This window comes from Euleptes europaea, chromosome 1, assembly GCF_029931775.1.
Source record: "Euleptes europaea isolate rEulEur1 chromosome 1, rEulEur1.hap1, whole genome shotgun sequence".
Taxonomy (NCBI): domain Eukaryota; kingdom Metazoa; phylum Chordata; class Lepidosauria; order Squamata; family Sphaerodactylidae; genus Euleptes; species Euleptes europaea.
In genome coordinates this window covers 104,664,277-104,678,643 of record NC_079312.1, presented here as the reverse complement: position 1 = coordinate 104,678,643, position 14,367 = coordinate 104,664,277, and the positions used below count along the sequence as shown (strand labels likewise).

The window sequence follows — 14,367 nt, the reverse complement described above, 5'->3', positions numbered from 1 at the left end:
TCTCTGATCAAACCTCCAAAGAAAAATGCATTTCTCCGAACAGTGCAGTCAGCAGTAGCCCGTGCATGTGAGTTCTCACACAGCTCACTGAGAGTTTGACCCCGCCCTCCCAAAATACCCTACCCTGTAATTGATGCTTGGCAGCTGGCAATCATATGAATGAGCAATTAACAAATTAATCTGTCAGTCAGTAATTATAAACATACAAATTATAGGAATATTTGTTTTTTTAATGTCTTACTATTTGGTTTTATTTAACTTTGTGGTGCAGTCAACATTGTTGTCTTACTATTTGGTTTTATGTCTTACTATTTGGTTTTATTTAACTTTGTGGTGCAGTCAACATTGTTGTCTTACTATTTGGTTTTATGTCTTACTATTTGGTTTTATGTCTTACTATTTGGTTTTATTTAACTTTGTGGTGCAGTCAACATTGTTCAGCGCATGCTAATCATGACAACGTTGTACTATTGGTAGGTCAGGGTTAATGCAGGTGTAGCTGTAAAAATTCTGGGAAAAAGATCCTACTTCTTCCAGATGGGCTTACAGTGCATTCCTAAAGAGTTACTCCAGTCTAAGCTCATTCATTTCAATGGGTTTAGACTGCGTTTTAAAGAGAAACTTTTTTAAAATCTGGAGTTAGGCTTGCCAACCTCCAGGTGGTGGCTGGAGATCTCCTGCTATTACAACTGATCTCCAGCCGATAGAGATCAGTTCACTTGGAGAAAAATGGCAGCTTTGGCAATTGGACTCTATGGCATTGAAGTCCCTCCCCTCCTCAAACCCTGCCCTCCTCAGGCTCCGCCCCAAAAGCCTCCCGCCGGTGGCGAAGAGGGACCTGCCAACCCTATTCATGAATCTACCTTGCATAACCACAGAAGGTGTAGCATTTAGTCTAGCAAGCAAAAAAGCTCTTAAGAAACTAGCAATTTTCATGAAATAGGTATAAGCAGGCAAGCAACATGAGGGAGGGATTCCAAAGGACTGAGATGACCAAACGCGACGAGCACGAAAGACGTGATAGAGCAATTGCTAACTGCCATTATACTGTATGTTGATGCTTGCAGAAATCTTTAGGGAACAACACAGCCCTATTTCTGAAATGATGTGTGACAGAGAAAACATCTCTCTTTAAGGAGATACAGGGAGTGGTTAGGCCACCTACAAGCCCCACCTTCACACTCCAATCTTCCTATCAGTAACACTCCTGTGGTGTTGAAAGACTATTCCTGGCTCCGCCCCAAAAAAACTCCCACCGGTGGTGAAGAGGGACCTGGGAACCCTATCCGGAATAAGGTAAAAATCTGTTTTTTAACCATCTCAAAAGTCCTACAGCTTCTTCTGACATGTCTGTAATAAGAAATCCTATCTGCCTGACTCCCTTTATTGGTAAGAGGAACAACTTGTGAAAAGAAGAGGAATTAACTGGTGATATTGGAATGCGTGTGATATCAAATTGCCATGCAAAATTGAAGAACCTTAAAGAAAACAGACATCCTTCTTCGCCTGACCAGAGCCTCCCTGTCTACACACTTCTCAGGTGGGAAGTTGAGGCATTCCTTCCCTCCTGTATGTGATTGCTGCAGGAAGTAGGAACTTGAGGGAGAGCTCAGCTAAAGATAATTCCCACAATGCCACAAATTGCCCATATTTCCTGCTCCCGGTATTTCTCCGCCTGATACTCACTGGTAGTAAAGCAGGCTTGAATACTTTCTCATTTTCGCCAAGTAGGGGTGCCAGCCTCCAGATGGCGGCTGGAGATCTCCAGCTATTACAATTGATCTGCAGGGAACCGAGATCAGTTCGCCTGGAGACAATGGATGCTTTTGCAATTGGATTCTATGGCATTGAAGTCTCTCCCTTCTCCAAACCCCACCCTCCTCAGGCTCCACCCCCAAAAATCTCCAGGTATTTCCCAACCTGGAGATGGCAACCCTATCGCCAAGGGTTTGCTCATACACGTCTCTGTTCAGGACAGCCCAGAAAAACCTTCACAGTAATTGAGCCTTGACCTCGACATGACCAGGCATCTTACACAAGGACCTGAGCAAGGACTAGTTAAGAAAACACCTTAGCCAAGTGTGGTCGCTCTCCATTATGGATGTTGTAGGGTATACAACTGATTTGTTTTGTTAATTTAGACTTGATCACCATATCTCTATTGCTATCCTACGTTGTCCACAAACTGCCCAGGCAATTAACAATATATAATCAAGTAATAAATAATACAATTTAAAATCAATAATATAACAATTACAACTAAACTAAAACAGCATCAGCATGACTCATGATCAGTTCTTTAAAACAGCAACCAGTAACACCAGTTGTATCAAATCCACATAAAAGCAGGACGTACAAACAACCAGCATAGTAAGGGAACAAAAAAATACAGCAAGGAGATCAAATTAAATTAAAAAGCCTGGGTAAACAGCAATATTTTGGCCTAGGGAGTCTTCACAAATATAATTAAGATAAATTAAGATAAAGCAAACAAAAAAGTAACGTAACTGGTTGTGTTCATTCTAGCCATAGCCCAGGTGCATGGAAATCTATGGGAAATGGAAAAAAACCAGGGCAATGTTGGCTGTTGATGTGACTGAAGAAAAAATGAAAAGCTGCATAAAACTTGCAAAAGGCAGGGAAAGGCTTTTATGGTCCCCAGGAATAGTCTTTCAACACCACAGGAGTGTTACTGATAGGAAGCTTGGAGTGTGAAGGTGGGGCTTGTAGGCGGCCTAACCGCTCCCTGTATCTCCTTAAAGAGAGATGTTTTCTCTGTCACACATCATTTCAGAAATAGGGCTGTGTTGTTCCCTAAAGATTTCTGCAAGCATCAACATACAGTATAATGGCAGTTAGCAATTGCTCTATCACGTCTTTCGTGCTCGTCGCGTTTGGTCATCTCAGTCCTTTGGAATCCCTCCCTTATGTTGCTTGCCTGCTTATACCTATTTCATGAAAACTGCTAGTTTCTTAAGAGCTTTTTTGCTTGCTAGACTAAATGCTACCCCTTCTGTGGTTATGCAAGATAGATTCATGAATAGGGTTGGCAGGTCCCTCTTCGCCACTGGCGGGAGGTTTTTGGGGCGGAGCCTGAGGAGGGCAGGGTTTGCCAAGGGAGGGACTTTAATTAGGGTTGCCAACCTCCATGTACTAGAAAACAACAGCACAGGGCTCAGTATCTCTATATCTTTTGTATTCAAATCAACATGGAAATCATAAGAAACATGAATAGTCTTGTATAATCAGACAATACAGTACTACAATAAACCAGGTGTGTATAATGAACACAAGGTTAGTAAGTAAATAAAGTTCTCTCCTTTTCTTTTCAGGAAAATAATGCCAGGTTAATTCCACCAGCAGGCATAGTCCATGAAAATCCACGAAGCTACAGGAAATCCAAAGTCCATGAAAGTTACAAAATAGTATCCAAAATAATTAGAACCAAAAAAATATGGGACGCTTCACGAATTTGCGTGTCATTTGCTCGCTTCGGCAGCACATATACTAAAATTGGAACGATACAGAGAAGATTAGCAGGGCCCCTGCGCAAGGATGACACACAAATTCGTGAAGCGTTCCATATTTTTTTGGTTCTAATTATTTTGGATACTATTTTGGAACTTTCATGGACTTTGGATTTCCTGTAGCTTTGTGGATTTTCATGGACGATGTCTGCTGGTGGAATTAACCTGGCATTTTCCTGAAAAGAAAAGGAGAGAACTTTATTTACTTACTTACCTTGTGTTCATTATACACACCTGGTTTATTGTAGTACTATATTTTCTGATTATACAAGACTATTCATGTTTCTTATGATTTCCATGTTGATTTGAATACAAAAGATTAAGGGCGAAAACGCATGTTCACTTTATCCTCCTTTAATCCCTGTTTCAGCCAGGATTCAGCCAGAATTGAATGCATGCGTTTCACCTAATGTGCATTCGATCCTGGCTAAAACAGGGATTAAAAGAGGATAAAGCGACCATGTGTTTTCACCCATAGAGATACTGAGCCCTGTGCTGTTGTTTTCTAAACCTGTGTTTGTTCTGCATAAGTTTCAACCTCCAGGTACTAGCAGGAGATCTCCTGCTATATTACAACTGATCTCCAGCCAATAGAGATCAGTTCACCTGGAGAAAATGGCTGCTTTGGCAATTGGACTCTATGGCATTGAAGTTCCTCCCCAAACCCTGCCCTCCTCAGGCTCCACCCCAAAAACCTCCTGCCGGTGGCAAAGAGGGATCTGGCAACCCTAACTTCAATGCCATAGAGTCCAATTGCCAAAGCGGCCATTTTCTCCAGGTGAACTGATCTCTGTTGGCTGGAGATCAGTTGTAATAGCAGGAGATCTCCTGCCACCATCTGGAGGTTGGCAACCATATACACGAACCTACCATATGCGGAAAGGACTTGCCCATGTTCTTCTGGTTCTACTGATTCTCTTGCACATGTGCTCCTGGAATGTCGTTTTTATGAAGATTTAACATCAAGTTATATTATTCCTCTTCTAACAGATTGGACTAGTACCTCTGTGTCTGAGTTAATGCCCCATTTATGAAGTGACAGCGATCCTAAGGTTACATTGGCAGTGGCACAATTTATCTCAGTCCTTATATCTCTTAAACAATAGATTCAGAATTATGCTGCTCAAGATTTATGAATCAAGGCGCTTCTAAGGGAAAGGAAAGCATTGCTCTATCAGTAAGATTTCCACCTATTTTCCTGGCACAGCAACTGTGCTGCTAGCCATTGCATGACGAGTAGGTGGAGTTTTTCTCACTATTCCGTGGCAGTGATCAGAAAAGCTCCTCCCGAGAAATGTTTGCTTATCTTTTTTTTTAAATCCTTCTCACTGCATGCTGAGAAAAGTTTCACTGGCTTTCACACAGCTGTTATAGGCTATGCCAGGGAAAAGGGAGTTAACGCTACCAAATCAGCAGTGCTGCCAAACTGTTGCCTCCTAGAAAAGAGTTAGCACCTAGCTCAGTGCTTGTGTCCTATACCAAACAGGAAATCTAACAGCTTCATACTTAGTGAGACTTGAGGACCAGTGTAGTGCAATGGTTAGCACAGGGGTGTCGAACTCACAGGCTGTTACAAGGGCTGGATATGACATAAATGTCACTTGGTCGGGCCGGGCCATGCCTTGCCACCCCAGATCGAGAGTGGGGGGAGGGGTTGGCTGCCTCGGCTGCATTGCGGGCAGGATAAGAGCTCTCAAGGGGGCGGATCTGGCCCTCAGGCCTTATGCTTGACACCCCCAAGTTAGCATGTCACTCTCGGGGGGGGGGGCGATGAATGCTATCTTGAACGTCTTAGAAGATGTTATATACAATTTTCAACTTTGAACTGAGCATGAATCTTGGCAATCCTTCACTTTCTGAGAACCTGCTACTTAGGCACCAGGCTGGGACTCCTTAAAGACTCCTTAAAGGAAAAGTGGGGTATAAAAACCAACTCTTCTTCTTCGCATTTAATTATAGCACTTTTATCTTATCCATTTTTTAATCGTCTGCTTCTGTTTTATGGATAGCTTTTATGCTGCTTGTGTCTAATGGCTTGCTTTTTTATTCTGTGGTTCAAAGACTGTTTGCTTGTGCCTATTTATTCTAATAACTACAACATAATTCCATCTGGGCCAGGTGGGTGGCTCTTCCTAGCCCTGGAACTAGTCAGAAGCTGACTTACACCAGGATGTAGCCAAAATCCAGCAGCCGAATTCTGCTGGAGGAAGAAGACGGAGCAAGATCAAACATTTTCAGAAACCTGTAAAGAGAGGACCAAAACTCTAATCTGAAACACAACTGGAAGGCATCGCTATTGAAACAAATAAACTAAACCCTCACTTCAGGATAGAGACATGCATTTCATGTAGTTCTGTGTTTTCTTTGGTGTTTTTTTTTTTTTTTTTGTGCTGCCACTGAAGCTGATATTTGAGTGGGGAGGCCAGTTTCTTAATCCTTCTGCCTTGGGCTATTTTCTCACTGAAAATCACTCCCCTAAGCTACCTTTACCTCTATTGCACAAAATGCATTGGATACCCACAGTGCACCCTTCTCTTGAATCATGGTGTCCTATGATTATAGATACCTGTATCTGCTGTGCATCTGATCATCTGTAAATAGGGAACCTCAAATCAGGTTGAAGTACCATTAGAAGAAGCAGAGAGCCGGCATGGTGTAGTGGTTAAGAGCGGTGAACCAGGTTGGATTCCCCACTCCTGCACATGAAGCCTGTTGTTAAAATTGGGCTAGTCACAGTTCTCTCAGAACCCTCTCTGCCCCACCTACCTCACAAGGTGTCTGTTGTGTGGAAGGGGACGTTATGTGTCCTATGTGGCAGATACCCATCTCTGCCTGCGCTAGCCTTTGTTCATGTGACTGAGGAAACAAAAGGTGTTTGAATTGAAGTTCGGAAAGTACCACAGGTCCACGTAGTATAGCTGTGGGTAGGAAAGACACAGCCCACTGTATGGGGCAGTGGGGCAGCTTATGAATTCCGTGCATCGGTGCTAGCTCAAATGGCAGACGGCTGCATGCAGTGTGTTTGTTCCTAGTGCAAACACATAAGACCGGGGGGGGGGGGCTTCTTCTCTTGAGAGCCAGCGTGGCATAGTGGTTAAGAACAGGAGACTCTAATCTCGAGAACCGTGTTTTATTCCCCACTCCTAAACATGAAGCCTGCTGGGTGACCTTGGGCTAGTCACAGCTCTCTCAGAACTCTCTCAGCCCCACCTACCTCACAAGGTGTCTGTTGTGGGGAGGGGAAGGGAAGACGATAGTAGAGAAAAGCAGGGTATAAAAACCAACTCTTCTTCTTCTTCAGAGTGTAATAACATTTGGTGACATACCAAAGCCTGTAGCCTACGCTTCACTTCTGCCAGTCTGTTGCACTGCTCTGTCATGCTGAGTGAACCACAGTTAAATTCTTGCCCACATTAGTCAGACTGGGGAGAAGAGACTATGTGAGTGTGAGACAAGACATTCAGTATGTGAGAAAAACACTCAGAGAGAGAAAGAGAAAGCCTCTGTACTGTTCTAATTGGAAGTTCACAGGCGAGTAATACTGCCCAGGCAAGAAATCCAAATGGAGCGCTTGGCAATGTACACTTTTCCTGGCACTGACTCATCTGTAGAGCCCCTCTGGCAGCTGATGAAGGCTTGACTCACCCGCACAACTTGGTTTTCCTAGGCTAGCTGTGACTTGCTCTTCCTTTCCCTTTTGCCTTGGCCCCAGAGGGTCCTGGCCTCGGTTTGTGTTCTGCCCCCCTTCCCAGCCCGTTGTGTGTATATTTGCAATGGCTACCTTGAACAGCCTCTCTCAGGACCCAGAGGCCAAAGGGGGACAAGCAGAGATTAATGATAAGCTGATTTCTGCAGCCGGATAGGGAAATGCTGAGGCGATTCTCTTATGTCATCAGTCCCAGCTGCTGGCATATTACATGATGTCAGGCCAGCTGAAGAACGAAGGCAGGGATTAGGCTGTTAATGTCAGGATCAGGGGATGTGGGAACGGACGAGAGCCGCAGACCGATGCTTCTGCCCCGCCTCCTCGGCCTGTGCTTTCCTGATGAGGAGGCTTGTGACCCCGCCCGACGCATCACACCAATCCCTGGTCACAAGCTGGGACAGGTTCGAGCCAGATCAGAGAGAATTAAAGTGCAGAGATCATCAGAAAATAGTATGAAGCCTGGCCCCTCCGTGCCGCTCGGCAAAGGGGAAGGGAACGTTCTTGGGAGATCCGGCTGCCCTGTGCATTCGAACACGATTGAGAACCACAGGCGACAGAAGTTCCAAACCCGTGACAGGATACAGCAGCCCCTTGCTTTGCGTCCATTGCTCCATGATGAGAAGTGTGGATTGGAACTGCTGCACAGACATCCTCCAGTTTTCATTAATTGCCCCCCTTTCCTTTTTAAAAGTTTAAAGTTTGTTACTAGAATAACTTGTTTTTACTTCCCTGGTAGCAAATTCCAGGGGGGCAGCCGTGTTCTTTTCTGGTGTGCCAAAATCAAAACAGAGTACAACAACGTGGTAAAGACTAACAAATGTACAGGTCTACAAAAGCTTATGCCACAATGAATATATTGTAGCCTCTAAGATGCTACTGATTCTTGATTATTTTGAGTCCTGCCTTGATGCCGTAAGTCTAAGAGGCTGGGAAAGGAGGTTGTCATTTGGTAAATGCTGGCTCCATGAGAGAAGAGCCCGGTTCAGCTCCTTCAGTTTTGTAAGTCCTCATGATAGATGCCCTCGCCATTTTGTGTGAACAGGGCAACTCGTGTGTTTTGCAGCTTTGGCATGCACAATTGGAAACAAAGGTTTCTGAAAGTATGTGTTTGCATGCACCAAAGCTGGAAGATACGTTTGTGTGCCCTATTCACCCAAAAATATCAGGAGGATCGTGCGCACTGCCATTCTGTGATGTCAGATCATCAAAATCATAATGATGGAATAGGGCACCCAAATCCTGCCTGTTGGTGTTCCTGGGACCGGAAGTTACTGTCAGATTATGTTTTCGTTCTCAGTTTTCTCAGTGGATGTGCTATTAGAAATTTTAAAAAAGGCAAATGCTGTGTTACACTTTAATCAACTATTGCAAGACAAGTAGGGTTGCCAATGGATGGGGGACGTCCGTTTCAAGAATATTTCTTCAGCCCCATTTCCAATCAAGTATCCAAGCTTAATTAAATTCTATATATCATCATGAAGTCAATTCACCAGTTCCCTGGGACAGGATACTCCCAAGTGTAGGCAACAGCTTAGCTTGTTTCTCCCACTGGTGGACCTGGCAAGCCTAAAGACAAGCCTCTTTCTGAGAACCAGGCCCTGCCTGTGCTCAGTGGCATTGATCACTATTAACCATCCTTGTTGACTCACCAGCATCTCCCTGTAATGGTCTTACCATATGCCCCCTCCCCCGGTTCTCCGGGAGCTTCAGAAGACTTCTCCCGCCCCTACTCCAGTTTCACTCATAGGTTCCTACAATTGCTTACTAGAAATATGTCTTTCTTCAGCAAGATCTTCCTTGACCCATATCCTCTTGCCAAACAAATGCAGTTTTCAGTTCCTCCTTCCAAGGCAGACCTGCTTCCTCCACTGAAAAACAGCAGTCCCATCACTAAAAACCAGGGTTGCCAACCTCAAGGTGGTAGCTGGCGATCTGGGATTACAACTGATCTCCAGATGACAGAGATCAAGTCACCTGGAGAAAATGGCTGCTTTGGACTCCATGGACCCTCCCCTCCCTAAACCCCACCCTCCTCAGGCTCCACACCCAAAATCTCCCAGGTATTTCCCAACCCAGAGCTGGCAACCCTACTAAAAACCCAGCCAGGACACCTCAGGGTTGGCAGGCGTTGGCAGCCAGGACACCTTAGTCTGGGCTTTTGGTCATCACTCATCCCGAAGAACTGGCAAATAGCTACTGAAGCCCCTTGCCAAGCATGTGAGTGGCATGTTAGGAGAATGGCCATACATATCCCCCTGCCAAGTCAGCTGCAGGGTGGCAGGAAGAATCCTGAATGGGACAGCAGGAATTTGCTTTCTCATGCAGGTTCCCTTTTCCCCCCCTTTCTGTTTGTGTGTGGAGCTTTTCCGCAGCCTCAGCATGTCTGTGCACAACGTGAGGCTGGGTCGAGAAACAAAGAGCAGAGAAAGAACATGAAAGAGCAGGGCAGCCCCCCCGCCCCGGCAGGCCAAGAGGATTTCTACAGCACCGGAGGCCCTGCAGAGACTCTGACAGATAAGCAGAGACTGAAAGGCCTGGAATGGTTTACACTTCCGTGGAAATGTATTGATTAACGATAACGAGAGTTTATGATCTGCTTTCTCTTTCCTAGCAGGATATTAAAGGAAACTGAAAAATAGCAAATTCAAAATTCCTACAAAGCTTTCCGTACATAACAGGCAGGTACACCTCAGGTAGGGTTGCCAACCTCCAGGTACTAACTGGCGATTTCCTGCTATTACAACTGATCTCCAGCCGCTAGAGATCAGTTCACCTGGAGAAAAATGGTTGCTTTGGCAACTGGACTCTATGGCATTGAAGTCCCTCCCCAAACCCCGCCCTCCTCAGGCTCCGCCCCAAAAACCTCCCACCTGTGGCGAAAAGGGACCTGGCAACCCTAACCTCACAAAAAGAAAAAAAGAAGGTGAACACGTTTTGAATTAATCTCAACTATTTTTGAAGGAATTAATATAACATGAACCAGTCTCAATACAACAGAGGGAGTACCTAGTTTCTAATTACTGACAGCAGCTGTTGGGTACCTGGTATGGAAGCATTTTCCCCACATATAGTTGATAGATGAAATATGCTGAGTTTCACATAATACAGATTTGGAGTCTAAATATGTGGGCCAAATGTAAACATTCTTGTATGAGGTAAAATAATGCTGTTGTTTTTTTAAACTGTACATCTTCAAGCAAAGGTTTCCAAAACTCCTTTGAGAGGATTCCAGCCAGCAAATCACATCTTTCCCCCACTGAAGCAACTTCTTCTTACCCTTTCATCTCTCTGTGTCATAAAGCTATGTTCCCACATGATAAAACCCAAGGGTATCTGTCCAGCATGTAGCAAAACTTAGAAGGTATTAAACAACACCATTCTCCTGAACTGAAGCCAGTTTCCAGCTATTGGGGATTAAGATGGGTCTTGCGTGGGTGATAGATTATAATACAGCATTTCCCATGCTTCCTCCATAGTATCTGATGCAGTTACATCAAAATGGGAAGAGACCGTTCAATGCCTGCTTAATCCTTTGCCACTCACCGGAAAGCTCCTTTTCACCGGCTTTGTGCCCCCATGTAAATACAGTCTGTTTCTGCACATCTCAGGAAATGAACACATTTTAAGTCCTTTCACAATTCCACCAACCTTGCCAACGCGGTATAATCAATGGCTGCTTTGGCCATTGAACTCTATGGCATTGAAGTCCCTGCCCTCCCCAAACCCCGCCCTCCTCAGGCTCCACTCCCAAAATCTCCAGGTATTTCCCAATCCAGAGCTGGCACTCTTCTGGCTCTATTGATTCAGTAGCTCATGCCCTTTTGGAATGCCGCTTTTATGAGGAACTTAGATCACATATCTTTCCCCTTTTAACATATAAATCTAATACCTCTGTGTCTGACATAATGGCTTTTTTATTAAGTGACAATGGTCCCAAGGCTACATTGTCAGTGGCAAGATTTGTTTGTCCTTATATCCCTCAAACATTAGATCTAAAATTACGCCGCTCAAGATCAATGGATCAAGGAGCTTCTAAGGGATAAAGGAAAGGAGCTAGGAAGCTAGCATGCAAACATATATGAGGCCTAGTAGAGTGAGAACCCAGATTAGTTCAGTCATCGCAGGAACCATGATTTAAACTACCTGTGATTAGTATGACTGTCTGAATGAGTGACTGACGGTAAGATGAATCCTGGGCTCCTTCCGCACAGAGATCATTCTCCAAGTAACTCTTGTTGTCGCTGCAATTTCAGAGGTATTTGTAGTGGCAGCAGAGTGTCCACAAAGCAGTTTCCCTCACGCTTTCCTTGCTTCAGTCCCCTACACCCATCATGTCCCCCATCCCAGGGCAAGGGTGTTTAAAAAAAAAAGAAAAAGGTGTCAGAAGCAGGCCCTGAAGACAGTTCAGGGCTGCGCTCCCAGGTGTTGTTTTGCAAGGTCTCTCCAAGGCCAGATTAGATCACCACTCAGTGCCCTGTGTTTAGGCTTCATAGATTCCTTCAGTGTGGGAATTGCCAAGGTCTCCTTCCTGCCACCGGGAGGGGGGTTGCCAGGGTTACTGGTTATCTCTTATTGCTTTGTATATATGCCAATTGCTTTCCCTTAGCCTTTCACTAGTAACATCTTGAATATTGACTTCTGTAACCTGTTGTGCTTAATCAATAAAACTGCTTTCGTGGACTTGCCATCTGCTGGAGTCTGTTTATGGGTTTGCCACAGGACTAGAGTTGACATTATGTTACTAGTCCACATCTTCATCGGTTTTAATTGCTAACCTTGGCTGGAGCCCTGGAGGGTTTGCAAAGACACTCGTCTCCTCGGCTTGGGGCACGAGACGAGCTCCCCGAGGATCCCGGACTACTGCATGCCGTCTTGGAGGAGATGTTGTGGACTGACGCTGAGGCCACCCGGCTGGTTTGGCAGGTGACTGAGCAGTGGCGTTGCCTGGCAGAGACGACCCCCTGGAGGACCCAGGAAGCTGATCTACGTGCCCGCGACGACCTTTTGTATTTGGATTTTTTACTGGAAGAAACCCAGTTGGCACAGGAGGACCTTGCCGTACTAACTCGGTTGTTGTCTGAGCTGATGTACGGCGAGCCGCAACCGTAGTCGGCGGCCCCCATCCAGGAGCCCGAGTCCTGCTTCCTGATGGCGGCAGCTCAAGGGGCAGATGTTCCGCCAACTGTCCCAGACCCAGCCGTATGCCACCGGGAAGCGCAGAGTATTGCCACCCAGACGGTCCTGACTCTTATGGATTTACCCCCGAACACTGCAATGGCAGCGGAAGTTGAGAAAGTTTTAAACCTGGAGTTTGGACTTTCCTCCGCGGATCTAGCTCAACAGGTCCACCTGCTGTTGGGTCAACATAAGGAAATACAATTACTCTTAGAGCAAGCGGCCAAACCGATTGTGACGTCCGCCGCAGTCGCCAAACTCGAGGCGGACCGAGCGCTCACTGACCAAAAGCGAGCGGAGGAGCAACTATTGGAGGAGGAGGCCGCCGCTCGGGCACGAGCAACGGCAGAGGCTGGAACCCGGCCTAACGTTACCAGAGGAATAGACTGGTCTTTTCCTTAATCCTCCTGGGGCTCTCCAGAGTTTGGACAACCCCGAGAAGTAGCGCGCCGACATCGATTAGCCGCCTCTCCTGATCCCCATGAATATGAGGAAGAAGAGACCGAGTACATTGAGGAAGGCGACTGGAATACCAATTACCAGGTCAGCCAAGCCCGACGGACTGGTACCGAGGAGGAGATCCATGTCTTGCGATTTCAAAACCGGGAATTGATGGATTGTATGGCCCAGATGCAGGACCAACTGGACTGAGTGATGCGTGAGTACGGTCGCCTGCAATGTACTCAACTGCCTGCCCCAGGCCAGCCAGTCCCGGCGCATCCAGGACAGCTGGGGCAGCCAGCGGGGCCGCCAACGGGGCAGCCAGTGGGGCAACCAGCTCAAAGGACACAGTCCCGCCATAGACTGGGACTCTGGGACTTTAACGTTCAACAGCTCGTTGTGTGAATTACACCGACATGCCGTGGCCGTTAAAACCATAATCAAGCCAACCCCTGCCCTTTCCGCAGATCCCTCCAGTCCAACCCACTTGCCACCCGACTATTAGGACTTTGCGGATGTGTTCAATGTACAGGAGTGGGATGTTTTACCTCCCCACTGCCGGACAGACTGTGCTATTGAGGTGGTGGGGGATGGAAAACTACCAAAGAGTAAGATCTACCCAATGAGCCCTGCAGAACGAACTGTGCTCCGCGAGTTTTTAGGCAAAAACTTGGCTCGCGGTTTCATCTGACCGTCCACCGCGCCCTGCTCAGCACCAGCCTTTTTCATAAAGAAAAAAAATGGGGGATTTGCATTTGTGTATTGACTTCCGGAAACTCAATGCTGTTACTCAAACGAATGCCTACCCCACCCCCCTCATTCCTGATCTTTTGGGACAATTGAAGGAAGGACACATTTTCACTAAGTTGGATTTAGTCGAGGCTTATTACAGAGTCCAAATTCGGGAGGGAGATGAATCTCTGACAGCTTTCTCCAGTTGCTTTGGGATGTTCGAATTTATGGTGATGCCTTTTGGATTGAAAGGGGCTCCAGGGGTCTTCATGCAACTCATTAATGAGATCCTCCATGACCTGCTATTCAGAGGAGTGGTATTTTTTTTGGATGACATTCTTATTTACTCTAAAACCATGGAAAAACATGTTGCTTTTGTCAGAGAAGTGTTGCAACGTCTTAGGGATCATCAGCTCTATGCCAAACTTTCTAAATGTGAGTTTCACAGGAAGCAATTAACCTTCCTAGGATGTCATCTCGCACCAAGGACTGACTATGGATCCCGAGAAGGTGCGGGCTGTGCTCAGTTGGGAACCACCCTCTACTCGCAAACAAGTCCAAAGGTTCCTTGGGTTTGCAAATTTCTACAGGGCATTCCTCCCTCATTTCACTCGGATTGCTCTGCCCATCACAGATCTCCTTAAAACTAAGGGGAAAGGGGATTCGGTCACTTTGCCCAATACCCGGGTGGAGTGGACCCCCCAATGTCAAGCCGCCTTCGATAGTCTAAAGCAGCTCTTTACCTCCGAGCCGGACTTGCAACACCCCGATTGCACTCAACCGTTC

At 46.1% G+C, this 14,367-nt stretch overlaps 1 non-coding gene across 1 annotated transcript; it reads left to right on the top strand.

The window, feature by feature from the left end:
* Positions 1-3,483: 3,483 nt before the first annotated feature.
* LOC130493632 (U6 spliceosomal RNA) lies at positions 3,484-3,590 on the top strand. The gene has a single exon (XR_008933997.1). It is a non-coding gene; the product is annotated as a U6 spliceosomal RNA (small nuclear RNA).
* Positions 3,591-14,367: the final 10,777 nt, after the last annotated feature.